General features: G+C 41.8%; 1 protein-coding gene across 1 annotated transcript in view; it reads right to left on the bottom strand.

Moving 5' to 3' along the window:
- The window catches only part of BEND3 (BEN domain containing 3), a 41,324-nt gene that overhangs the window by 5,256 nt on the left and 22,382 nt on the right, over positions 1 to 13,686 (bottom strand). The window lies entirely within an intron of this gene.

Here is a 13,686-nt window from a genome sequence, read left to right as displayed (position 1 = left end):
GTAGAGATAGCTGAAAATCTTTATCCCTAACACAGTGTGTTTCAAACTGTGGGTTACAAGATGATGACTGATTCTGGTGGGTCATGACCAGCATATGAAGAAAGACGGAGGGAAGAAGGAAGTAGACATTTAAAAGACAGGAAGAGCAGCCGGGTGCAGTGGCTCACACCTGTGATCCTAGCATTCTGGGAGGCCAAGGCAGGAGGATCGCTCAAGGTCAGGAGTTCAAAACCAGCCTAAGCAAGAGCAAGACCCCATCTCTACTAAAAATAGAAAGAAATTAATTGGCCAACTAAAATATATAGTATATAGAGAAAACATATAGAATATATAGAAAAAATTAGCCAGCCATGGTGGCGCATGCCTGTAATCCCAGCTACTCGAGAGGCTGAGGCAGAAGGATCGCTTGAGCCCAGGAGTTCGAGGTTGCTATAAGCTCGGCTGACACCATGGCACTCCAGCCAGAGCAATAGAGTGAGACTCTGTCTTAAAAAAAAAAAAAAAAAGACAGGAAGAGGCCAGGCACAGGGCTCACACCTATAATCCTAGCACCTTAAGAGGCCGAGGTGGGAAGATCACTTGAGCCCAGGAGTTTGAGGTTGCAGTGACCTATGATTGTGCCACTGCACTCCAGCCCAGGTAACAGAGACACTGTCTCAAAAAAAAAAAATAATAATAATAATAAAATAAAAGATAGGAAGAAAAACAGGACATATGAGAGTACACTGCACAAAATAAATAAATCTGGGAAAGTTTTGTTTCATTTCCATGTTTATGTCTATGTATATATGTACAAATACATACATGTGAGCTGTTACTCTATAAGGTAGATTTCTAACTGTGGGTCACTGTTGAAAAGCACTTCCCTAACAAATCCAAAGTGCCTTAGTTGCCAATTCCTGTAGAATATAAATTAGATTTTTTAGCAATTTATTCACTATTCTATTACATCAAAATAATTTTAGAGATCCCATGGATCATGAGATTACTACAAGGTTTACTAACATAGAGAAATTTGAGTTTGTAATACCAATAATTATAAATCATAATATTAGGAGTGATTTTAGAAAACAAGTCCTTGCTTTACAAGTGGACCAATTGGTACACTTAAAATAGGATTCCATGCAGAAAGATCATCATTCACATACCATCCAACAGGAGTATATCTTCTAGAGGGAGACCTGCCCTAATTAATTATCCAGGGTAGAAAATAAGTACAGAGAAGAGTTTCTGGGTAAATTACTTGAATATCAATAACAAATAGAAGGTTTTGACTCCCCACATCCGTACCGCAGGCAGGCGGTGGGAGTACATCAGAACCGGAAACCCCTTCTATAACTCTCAATATTCAGCCTCATTAATACAAATATTTCAGTTTGTACGAAGCATGTTAGAAACACTGCTGTCAACAGAAACATTTTTGGCCACACTGCTTGAATTAAAAATGTTAGAGTCCCAGTAGAGGGCAATATTCCTCACTCCCAGAAACCCTGGATACACAATTCAACACAGAACCCCACACAGGCACCAAAGAGAAGGTTCTTAGACAGCCCCACACTGGTGTCCTGTCAACTGAGTGCTCCAATCTGCTGCCAAGGCGACAACGGGCAGGCTGCATTTGCTGCCGATGATAAAATCTCGGCTCAGCTGTCTAGGAGCATCAAGAAATCTTTAAATCTGTGCTAGTTGGCACTGGGTGACAGGCTGACACGCTCCCAATTCTCTGAGGCTCATCTTCCAGCCATATGGGAGCTCTGCTGCACAGCTCGGCTCTGCAGCGCCAGCTTCTAGCCCGGATCCCGATCAGGGCACTTCACTCTACCACCAGCGCCTCGGACTCAGGAGGGAAGGCCCGGATCTCTCAGCTGGAGAACGCGAATGACAGAAAAAAATGATGCTGGGTTGCAAGTGAGGGGTAAGTAGACTGTCTAGGGAGATTCCAGGTGTCCCTCCCTGCCCAGTGACATCCCAGGGGCTAGGTCACCATGGAGATGACCCAAGTATTGGACATCTTCATTAGGACTCCAGATCCAGAAGTAGTCACTGAATTTGTTCAATGACTGATGATGAGTGGCTAAATAGTGCTTAGAGAGTCAGCAACCTGGAACTCCCAGAAAGCAGCCTGCCTCGGGGACATAAGGAGTGGAGGATTAAAGTTATCTCAGGGCAGTCCATGTGAAATGGCAGCTGGGGAGCTGGCCCCCACATGGAATAACAGTGGTGAGAATAATGCTTATCTTTTTCATTTTCAACAGAATTATCTTCGTCATCATCATTATCATTGAGAGACCAGATCTAGTTAGCAATGAATCTGGAAGAGCTCTACATCACGTGGAGCCAGCAAACCAATGCTACCGAGCGCCCGACACCTGGCAGGCACTGTGCAAGGCTCCAGGCACCTGGGGAACAAGCCGGTCTCTGCTCTCGTGGCTTTTACCATAACACTGCCAACAGTATATGGTGACAATGACGAATGTGCTATGATGCTTGAAGAAATATGTCTCTGGGGAGATAAAGCAACTATAATGAAAGGAGAAGAGGAAGAGACAGCAAAATCTTAGTGCATCTAAAGCTCCTGGTGCATCTTACAAACATCTCTCCAGCCCTCGGGGCCACCAGCATGGCATTTAAGTGCACTGTTCTGAATCGGGCAGGCTTGGTAGTGCTGACTTCTCTGAGCCTCGCTAAGATGGGACCGGCCATGGACCTCTCTGCTGTGGCTGGGTGAGACTCCCCAGGGTCCCATCTGCTCCACAGGAACCTGCACGTAGGACGTGTTCAGAACATGTGCACTGCATGAGTGAGATGGCATTTCCATCCTCCAGTTAAAAGACAAAGCACAATGACATTTTAGGATGTAAACATAAAACAAAATAGAACAAAAACAAACAACCCCAGAAGAATAAAGCTAACCTCTGCCTGGCATACAGCTTTTGAACATCACCCTCACTTCTGTGAACAAAAAGATGATTACCAATAAAAACTTTGGCTACTCACCTTCCACATCTGCTGTATTTGGCCAGGAAGCCCTCCCCGATGGAGGTGCCAGCTAAGTCTTTTTACAGCCCTTCATTACAGGGAGGCTTTAATTTTCTTCTAAGCATGGTACTAAATGTCACTCATAAAACAAGTCATCAGCATTGATGGGGGGTTTAAATGTGATGCACTTTCCCATGCAGGCTCTCCCTCTGCCTCTTGCCCTTCCCTTGGGGTTGTGGAGAGGAGACGGAAGATGGTGCTCAGGCCTGGGGCACCCTAGAGAGCACCCAGTAGCCTCCCATGCCAACTGCATTCTGATAAACGTGGAGGGCCACAGGGGTTGGAGGTGGAGATAAGGCCTCAGGGGAAGCAGATGACATTTCTGCAGGCTGACTATGCTGAGCTCCTCACCTGGGCTATCTGGCTAACCCACAAGACATCAGCGAGGTGTCAGCACTTCCCCTAAGCACACTGCCAAGAACCTGACTCTTAGCGATCTGCCCCTTCTCTGAGCCCTGCTCATTCTGGTGTTTTACCTTGCTGGTAGGAGCAATCAAGGTGAAGGGGGCCGGGCACAGTGGCTCACGCCTGTAATCCTAACACTCTGGGAGGCTGAGGCAGGCGGATTGCTCAAGGTCAGGAGTTCAAAACCAGCCTGAGCAAGAGCGAGACCCCATCTCTACTAGAAATAGAAATTAATTGGACAACTAATACATATAGAAAAAAAATTAGCCGGGTGTGGTGGCACATGCCCATAGTCCCAGCTAATCGGGAGGCTGAGGCAGCAGGATTGCTTGAGCCTAGGAGTTTGAGGTTGCTGTGAGCTAGGCTGACGCCATGGCATTCACTCTAGCCTGGGCAACAAAGCGAGACTCTGTCTCAACAACAACAACAACAAATATATATATATATATATATATATATATATATATATATACACATATATACATACACACACTATCATTTCATAAAGCAGATGAATTGTTCTAAAGTCCCTGAGGTTCTACAACTATTGATTTACTGACACATCAACTTACATAAATTTTTTAAAAAGGAATACTGCCTGAATTCACAATACCTTCCTGCTAGAGTTGAAGAATTTCAAAAGATTTATTCTTTTTTGAGACAGAGTCTCGCTTTGTTGCCCAGGCTAGAGTGAGTGCCGTGGCGTCAGCCTAGCTCACAGCAACCTCAAACCCCTGGCTCAAGGAATCCTCCTGCCTCAGCCTCCCGAGTAGCTGGGACTACAGGCATTCGCCACCATGCCCGGCTAATTTTTTGTATATATTAGTTGGCCAATTAATTTCTTTCTATTTATAGTAGAGACGGGGTCTCGCTCTTGCTCAGGCTGGTTTCGAGCCTGAGCAAGCAATCCTGACCTCAAGCAATCCGCCCGCCTCGGCCTCCCAGAGAACTAGGATTACAGGCGTGAGCCATCGCGCCCGGCCAAAAAGATTTATTCTTATATACATTCTTTTCATAGAACAGGAAGGAGAGCGGGGATTCTCAATCTCACTTTATACACACTAAAGAAAATTAACAGAGCAAATAAAACACCCAAACAAAACCAGGGTTTAGGTATTGGGCAGGTGGGAGGGGGGCGGGTATATACATACATAATGAGTGAGATGTGCACCATCTGGGGGATGGTCATGATGGAGACTCAGACTTTTGGGGGGAGGGGGGAAAATGGGCATTTATTGAAACCTTAAAATCTGTACCCCCATAATATGCCAAAATTAAAAAAAAAAAAAAAAAAACAGGATTTAACATGACTTTTCTACTCCAAAATCTAATGAGTTAGAAGTACTTTCTGTATCCAATGCACTGAAAAGTATAGTAAATACATGTGACCATTTTAGTACATGTAGATTGGACAAGCCATGTCAGAAATATTCAGATGCATTTTTGGTTCCCTTTTGCCCAAACCTGTCAGAATTTCTAGGTCTTATCTGAAGCTCCAGCCAGCCAAAGCTTGCTGCCCCACAAGATCAACAACATCTGGGATCTTCACAGCATTTCTGTGATACTCAGGAAAGTTCCCACTGTAAACGTGATGGAGTTCCAGCCCAATGCCAGGTCTGTTCTGACTTGCTTTACATACTGAAGGATTCAACCAAAATATAAATCATAGGAACATTCCCTTCCCTTTCTGTCTCCAGGAATATGAAGATCGTCCCTTCTCCATTATCCTGTGACAACAGAAACTTACTGAAAGGATAAAGTATGACACCATTTGTGTAACAAGGCAACAGGGCCAACTCAGGCTGTCTACAAAGGTTCCAATCTGGTCTCCCCATGGATAGAACTCCTTGCTCGGAGAGCTTGCTATTCCTTATTTATAACAACGGCCACAACAGTCCCTCCTATCTGTGTGTGAATGCCTCTTTGCAATGTGACTTTGTTGCTCCTACCATCGTGAGATGGAGTCTATTTTCTACCCTTGGGCATAGGTTTGGCTATGTGCCTTGCTCTGACCAACAGGACACCAGCACGTGTGATGACCACAGAGGCTTGACAAGTGTCTGCACTCTGGAGCTTGCCCTCTCTTGCTCCCAGGAACTCTTCCATTGTCCTGCGAACAAGCCTGGAGTAGCCTCCTCAAGGGGAGAATGTGTACAAAAGGAAGCTCCAGCCATTCCAGCCACCCCAGGTAAGGACACAGATGTGAGCGAGGTCATTCCAGACCCCCCATCCCTCCATACAGCCGAATCAGAAGAACCACTGGCTCATCCAAAATATCATGAACCACCAAATAAATGGTGGTTGCTTTAAACTACTAAGTTCTAGCAGGGCATGGTGGCTCAGGGCTGTAGTCCTAGCACCTTAGGAAGCCAAGATGGGAGCATAGCTTGAGGTCAGGAGTTCGAGATCAGCCAAGCACCCTGTCTCTACTAAAAATAGAAAATATTAGCCCAGCAACTAAACATACAAATAAAAAATTAGCCAGGCATGGTGGCTCATGCTTGTAGTCCCAGCTACTCAGGAGTCTGAGGCAGGAGGATAACTTGGGTCCAGGGGTTTGAGGTTGCTGTGAGCTAGGCTGATGCCACAGGACTCTAGCCCAGGCCACAGAGTAAGACTCTGTCTCAAACAAACAAACAAAAAACAAACTTCCAGAATAGCCTCTAGGAATCTAAACTATAGAAACACTCATACAAGGTCACTAGGTTTGTTTAGGCATATGGATATTCCTTGTGGCATTATTTGTAATAATATAAAATTAATAATTTAAAAAACATCTAAATACCAATCATTAGGAAAAAGTATAATAAATTACGTTTTAGAGTAAAACATAAGAAAAAGCAGATGGTTGAATGTTTTTCAAACATGCTGTCCTACTAACCACCTTGTAGTTTTCATCTGCCACAGCAGGTATCAATAGTAGTTAGGAATCTGTGAGTTTAATCTAGTCATTACTCAGTGTACTGGAAACTGCCACCCATGCTTGAAACCTTTCCCCAGATCACAAAGTATCCAAGTGACTGGTTTGGGCAGCCTGAGTCAAGGGTGGGATTTTTTTTTTTTTTTTTTTTTTGAGACAGAGTCTCGCTCTGTCATCTGGGCTAGAGTACAGTGGCGTCAGCCTAGCTCACAGCAACCTCAAACTCCTGGGGCTCAAGCAATCCTCTTGCCTCAGTCTCCCAAGTAGCTGGGACTACAGGCGAGCATCACCACGCCTGGATAATTTTTTCTATTTTTAGTAGAGAGGGGTCTCACTCTTGCTGGGCTGGTCTCAAACTCCTGAGCACAAGCAATCCTCCTGCCTTGGCCTCCCAGAGTGCTAGGATTACAGCCATGAGCCACCGAACCTGGCCAAGGGTGGGATATTTCCAATTATTCCTTAATAAAAAATGCTCATAAGTATAACAAATTGAACTTTTTTCTGGGCATTATAGATTTTTAAAAATGTCTTACTCAATCATTACTCATGATAGTCAAAAAGTAGAAACAACCCAAATGTCCATCAACTGGCAAATGGGATAAACAAAATGTGGTATATTCATACAGTGGACTATATTATTTGGCCATAAAATGGCATGAAGTGGCTTCAGGTTTCTGGTTTGGCATGTAAGGACCCTGGAAGTCACCACTCCATCCTCACAAATAAAAAGCTGAACAAATTTGAAAAATCCACTTTCCTTAGATCTGTAAGACAGGTAAGGTCACAGGGATGGATAACTGCTGCACCGAAAATTGGTCACACAGGTGAATACAGAGAGTCACAACTTACCAGATCAGACACCTCCATGGGAATCAGTGCTGGGTGGGGAAACCTGAACTGTAATTGATGACTGGCTGGAGGCTCAGTGTGGACAGGTCTAAGTTAAAAACTCCAGGGGGACCCAGTTGTCAGGGGGTCCCCACACCTTTGTGGGGTTTACCTCCAAAGAGCTCTACCAGGTTCGCACAGGGAATATTACAGAAAAATCCCCTTGAGCTTGCAGCAGGGGGAAGGGAAAAGGAACTATTTTGAAACATCTGGGAGCATTCTTTTTGTCTTAAGAAAGCCTTCCCTCCCAAGAAACTATTTAACCAGAGCCAAACCTGCAGAGGTCTTATCAGAGCCTAAATGACCTGGGGGAAGAGAGATACCCAATCCCAGCTGCCTCCAGCCTTTCACCCGGACACACCTGAGCCTTCAAGTCCCACCTAAGGGAGGAGGGGAGGAGCTAAGAAGTCCCCATGAAATTTACAATCAGGAAGCACAGGTTTGCTAAAAGACTCAGACCCAATCACAGGACTGAAGACTGCTTTCCTTCCCCTTATACCTTCCCACCACATCACTGAAGGAAGGACTATTAACAGCAGTTCCTTTTACCAAGGACATGTCTGGCTACCAAGAAAAAAATTATAGAAGAGTGCAGTAGTGCACACCTGTAGTCCCCACTTGGGAAAATTGCTTGAGCCTAGGAATTTGAAAGCAACCTAGGCAACACAGCAAGATTCCATCTCAAAAAGAAATAAAGGCTGGGCGCGGTGGCTCATGCCTGTAATCCTAGCACTCTGGGAGGCCGAGGCAGGCGGATTGCTCAAGGTCAGGAGTTGGAAAACAGCCTAAACAAGAGCGAGACCCCACCTCTACTATAAATAGAAAGAAAATTAGTTGGCCAACTAAATATATAGAAAAAATTAGCCAGCAATGGTGGCGCATGCCTGTAGTAGCTACTCGGGAGGCTGAGGCAGGAGGATCGCTTGAGCCCAGGAGTTTGAGGTTGCTGTGAGCTAGGCTGGCGCATGGCACTCACTCTAGCCTGGGCAGCAGAGTGTGACTTTGTCTCAAAAAAAAAAAATTGTTATGTTTTCTTGAAGAATTGATTTTTTTAATTTTTATTTAATATTAATATTAAATACATATTAGTATTTATTATATAATATCCTCTTTATTTATGATAAAGCTACTCCTGCTTTCTTTTCTTTTTTTTAACATGAATCATTCTTAACATTCTTAACATGAATCATTCTTAACATGAACATGCGTAATAAGAGTGTCAAACTTTGTGAGGCAAAAATTTAGAGAACTGCAAGAAGAAACAAGTGAATCTACTATTATAATTCAACACCCCTCTATTGGAAATTGACAGAACCAGCAGAAAATCAGTAAGGACATAGCTGAACTCAAGAGCACTATCATCAACTGGATATAAGTGACATCTATAGATTACTTGATCCAATGACAGTAGAATACGCATTCCTCTCAAGCTTACATGGAACATTTGCCAAGACAGACCATATTCTGGGCCATAAAACACACCTTAATTAATGTAAAAGAATAGAAATCATATTAAAATTTGTAGAATGCAGCAAAAGCAGTTCTTAGAAGCAAATTTATAGCATTGCAAGCATATATTAGGAAAGAAAGTTCTAAAGTTCATCTGTACTTCCACCTTAGGAAAAAAAGCAAATTAAATCCAAAGTAAGCAGAAAAGAAATAATAAAAATTAGAGGAAAAATCAATAAAATTGAAAACAGGAAATCGATAAATTAAAAAAAAAGTCAATAAAAGCAAAAGCTATTTCTCTGAAAAAAATCAATAAAATCCATAAGCCTCTAAGCCAGGCTAAAAAGAGAGACAGAAAGTGGATGGGAGAAAGAGAAAAAGAAAGGACACAAACTAGTTCATTAATTATATCAGAAATGAAAGAGGAGAGATTACTATAAATCCTATCGACATTGAAAGGATAATGAAGAAATACCATGAACATCTCTACCTAGATGAAATGGACCGATTCCTACATAGATACTATCTTCCAGAACTCAGAAACAATCTAAATAGGACTGTATCTATTAAAGAAACTGAATCAATAACTAATAACCTTCCAAAAGAGAAAGAAATACCATTTCTTGATAATCTCAGAATATAGAAGCAGAGAAACTATTAATACTTCCTAACTCACTTTATGAGGTCAGCATTACCTTAATACCAAAACTGAGACAAAGACATTACAAGAAAACTACAAACCAGTATCTCTCATGAACACAGATGTAAAAATCCTTCATAAAATATTAGCAATCTAACAATGTATAAAAATTTTACACCAAGACCAAGTCAGATTTATCCCAGGTATGCAAGTCTGGTTCAACATCTGATAATCAATTATTCTATCACAGCAACAAGATAAAAAAGAAATATCACCTGGGAGGCCGAGGCGGGCGGATTGCTCAAGGTCAGGAGTTCAAAACCAGCCTGAGCATGAGCGAGACCCCGTCTCTACTATAAATAGAAAGAAATTAATTGGCCAACTGATATGTATACAAAAAAAATTAGCCGGGCATGGTGGCTCATGCCTGTAGTCCCAGCTACTCGGGAGGCTGAGGCAGAAGGATAGCTCGAGCCCAGGAGTGTGAGGTTGCTGTGAGCTAGGCTGACGCCACGGCACTCACTCTAGCCTGGACAACAAAGCAAGACTCTGTCTCAAAAAAAAAAAAAAAAGAAATATCACATGATCATATCCATAAATGCAGAAAAAGTATTTGACAAAATCCATTACCATTCATAATAAAAACTCTCACTAAACTAGGACTAGAGAGAAACTTTCTCAACTTGAAAAAGAATATCTATAAAAATCCTACGGCTACTATCATACTTAATGGTAAGAAACTAGAATATTCCTAAGATTCTACTTAAAGCACAAAGCAAGAATATCCCCTCTCACCATTCCTTTTCAACATTGTACTGGAGGTCCTAGCTAATTCAATAAGACAAGAAAAGCAAATCAAAACATATACTGATTAGGAAAGGAGAAATAAAACTGTTTTTGTTCACACATGCTATGACTGTCTATGTACGACATTCAATGGAACCAATAAAAAACTACTGGAACTAATGAACACTTATAGCAAGATTGCAGGATACAGGGTTACAATACAAAAGTAAATTTGCTTCCCTATAGACCAGTAATAAACAAGTGGAATTTAAAATTAAAAACACAATACCATGCACATTAAGCCTCCAAAAATTAAATACTTGTTATAAAAATCTAATAAAATATGTATGTACCAGATCTATATGAGGAAAAGATGAAAAAAAAAAAAATCAAAGAACTAAATAAATGGAGAGATATTCCATGCTTGTAGATAAGAAGACTCAATATTGCTCAACATGTTAGTTCTTCCCAATTTGATTTATAGATATAATACATTCCAATCAAAATCCTAGCAAGCTATTTTGTTGGTATCAAAAGCTGATTCTAAAGTTTATAGGAGAGGCAAACAAGCCAGAATAACCAACACAATATTGAAGGAGGAGAACAGAGTCAGAGGACTGATACTACCTGACTTCAAGACTTACTATAAAGCTAAAGTAATCAAGACAGTATGATATTGGTGAAAGAATAAACAAATAGACCAATGGAACAAAACAGGGAGCCCAGAAACAGACCAGCATAAATATAGTCAACTGATCTTTGACAAAGGAGCGAAGGCAACACAATGGAGCAAAGACAGTCTTTTCAACAAATGGTGTTGGAACAACTGGGCACCCATATGCGAATGTATACAAATCTAGACACAGACCTTAAACTCTTCACAAAAATTAACTCAAAATGGATCACAGACCTAAATGTAAAATGAAAAACTATAAAACACCTGGAAGATAACATAGGAGAAAATCTAGATGACCTTGGGTTTGGCAATAACTTTTTAGATATGACACTGAAGGCAGGATTTATAAAAGATAGTACTGATAAACTGGACTTCATTAACATTGAATTTTTCTGCTCCATAAAAGACACTGTCAAGAGAATAAAAACAAAAGCCAGGCTGGGCGCGGTGGCTCACGCCTGTAATCCTACCACTCTGGGAGGCCGAGGCAGGTGGATTGCTCCAGGTCAGGAGTTCGAAACCAGCCTGAGCAAGAGCGAGACCCTGTCTCTACTATAATTACAAAGAAATTTAATTGGCCAAATAATATATACAGAAAAAATTAGCCAGGCATGGTGGCACATGCCAGTATTCCCAGCTACTTGGGAGGCTGAGGCAGAAGGATTGCTTGAGCCCAGGAGTTTGAGGCTGATGCCATAGCACTCACTCTAGCCTGGGCAACAAAGTGAGACTCTGTCTCCACAAAAAAAAAAAAAAAAAAAAAAAAAAGCCATAGGCTGGGAGAAAATATTTGCAAAAGGCATATTTGATAAAAGACTATTGCTGGGCGCAGTGGCTTATCCCTGTAATCCTGGTACTTTGGGAAGCCCGCGTGGAAGGATTGTTTAAGGCAGGGGTCCTCAAACTTTTTAAATAGGGGGCCAGTTCACTGTCCCTCAGACCGTTGGAGAGTGCAGTGCACATTCCACACATGCACACTGTGGGCCCGGGACCAGTCAGCTGCTAAGCAGGACAGGCAGCGGAAGCAAAAACACCCAGCAGGTCATAGTTTGAGGAGGCCTGGTTTAAGGCCAGGACTTTGAGACCAGCCTGAGCAATGTAGTGAGACCCCATCTCCAAAAAAAAAAAAAAAAAATTAGCTGATATGGTGGTGCACACTTGTAGTCCCAGTTTCACGGGAGGCTGAGGTAGGAGGATCTCCTGAGCCCAGAACTTTGAGGCTGCAACTGTAACTGCACCACTGCACTTCAGCCTGGGTGAAAGAGTAAGACCCTGCCTCTAATTAAAAAAAAAAAGACTGTTAACCAAAATACCAAAATATAGAAAGAATTCAACAATAAGAACACAACAAAATTTTAAAGTGGGCCTAAAACCTTAACAGACACCTCACCAAAGAAGATATGCAGCTGGCAAATAAGCTTATAAAAAGACTTTCCACATCATGTGTCATCAGGGAAACACAAATCAAAAGAACAATGAGATACCACTACATACCTATTACAGAGGTCAAAATCCAGAACACTGACAATGGCAAATGCTGACAATGATGTGGAACAATAGGATCTCTTATTCATTGCTGGCAGGAATACAAAATGGTACAGCTACTTTGGAAGGCAGTTTGGTAGTTTCTTACAAAACGAAACATACTTTTATCAATATGATCCAGCAATCACACTCCTTGTACCCTAAGGAGCTGAAAACTTATGTCCACACAAAAACCTATATATTTATAGGTTTATAGCATCTTTATTCATAATTCATAATATAATCAATAAAGATGAATATATTCATCTTTATTAATATTCATAAAAGCTTTGAAACATCCAAAATGTCCTTCTGTAGGTGAATGGATACATAAACTGTTGTACATCCAGACAGTGGAATATTGTGCTAAAAGAAAATAAGCTATTGGCTGGGCGAAGTGGCTCACGCCTGTAATCCTAGCACTCTGGAAGGCCGAGGCGGGAGGATTGCTCAAGGTCAGGGGTTCGAAACCAGCCTGAGCAAGAGTGAGACCCCGTCTCTACTAAAAATAGGAAAGAAATTAATCGGCCAACTAAAAATATATAGAAAAATTAGCCGGGCATGGTGGCATATGCCTGTAGTCCCAGCTACTCGGGAGGCTGAGGCAGGAGGATCACTTGAGCCCAGTAGTTTGAGGCTGCTGTGAGCTAGGCTGACGCTACGGCACTCTAGCCTGGGCAACAGAGAAAGACTCTGTCTCAAAAAAACCACAACAACAACAAAAAGAAAAAAACAGAAAATGAACTATCAAAGCCATGAAAAGACATAGAAGAAACTAAGGTGTATATTACTAAGTAAAGAAGTCAATCTAAAAAAGGCTACCTATTATATGACTCCAATTATATGATATTCCGGAAAAGGCAAAACTATTGAGATAGTAAAGAGATAAGTGGTTGCCAGGGGTTATGTGGGAGGGAGAGATGAACAGGCACAGCACTAGAGATTTTTAGGGCAGTGAAACTACTCTGTATGATACTAGAATGGTAGATACACGTCATTATACATTTTTCCAAACGTAGAGCACAGACTATACAACACCAGGAGCAAACCCTAAGGTGAACTGTGGACTTTGGGTGATAATGTTTCAGTGTAGAATCAGCAATTGTTAACAACTGTACCACTGTGGTGCAGAATGCTGGCAATGTGTGTGGGTGGGAGGTATATGGAAAATCAGCACCTTTTGCTCAATTTTGCTGTTAACCCAAAATTGCTCTTAAAAATAAAGTCTGTTAAAAAATAAAAAAGGAATGAAGTACTGTTTACATGCTACAGCATAGATGAACCTTGAAACATTATGCTAAATAAAAGAAGCCAGACATAAAAGGCCACAGTGTATATGATTCCACTTACATGAAATGT

The sequence above is a fragment of the Microcebus murinus genome, chromosome 5 (genome assembly GCF_040939455.1).
Source record: "Microcebus murinus isolate Inina chromosome 5, M.murinus_Inina_mat1.0, whole genome shotgun sequence".
Taxonomy (NCBI): Eukaryota; Metazoa; Chordata; class Mammalia; order Primates; family Cheirogaleidae; genus Microcebus; species Microcebus murinus.
Note: the sequence above shows the minus strand (reverse complement) of the source record. Positions and strands in the feature narration are given on the sequence as shown.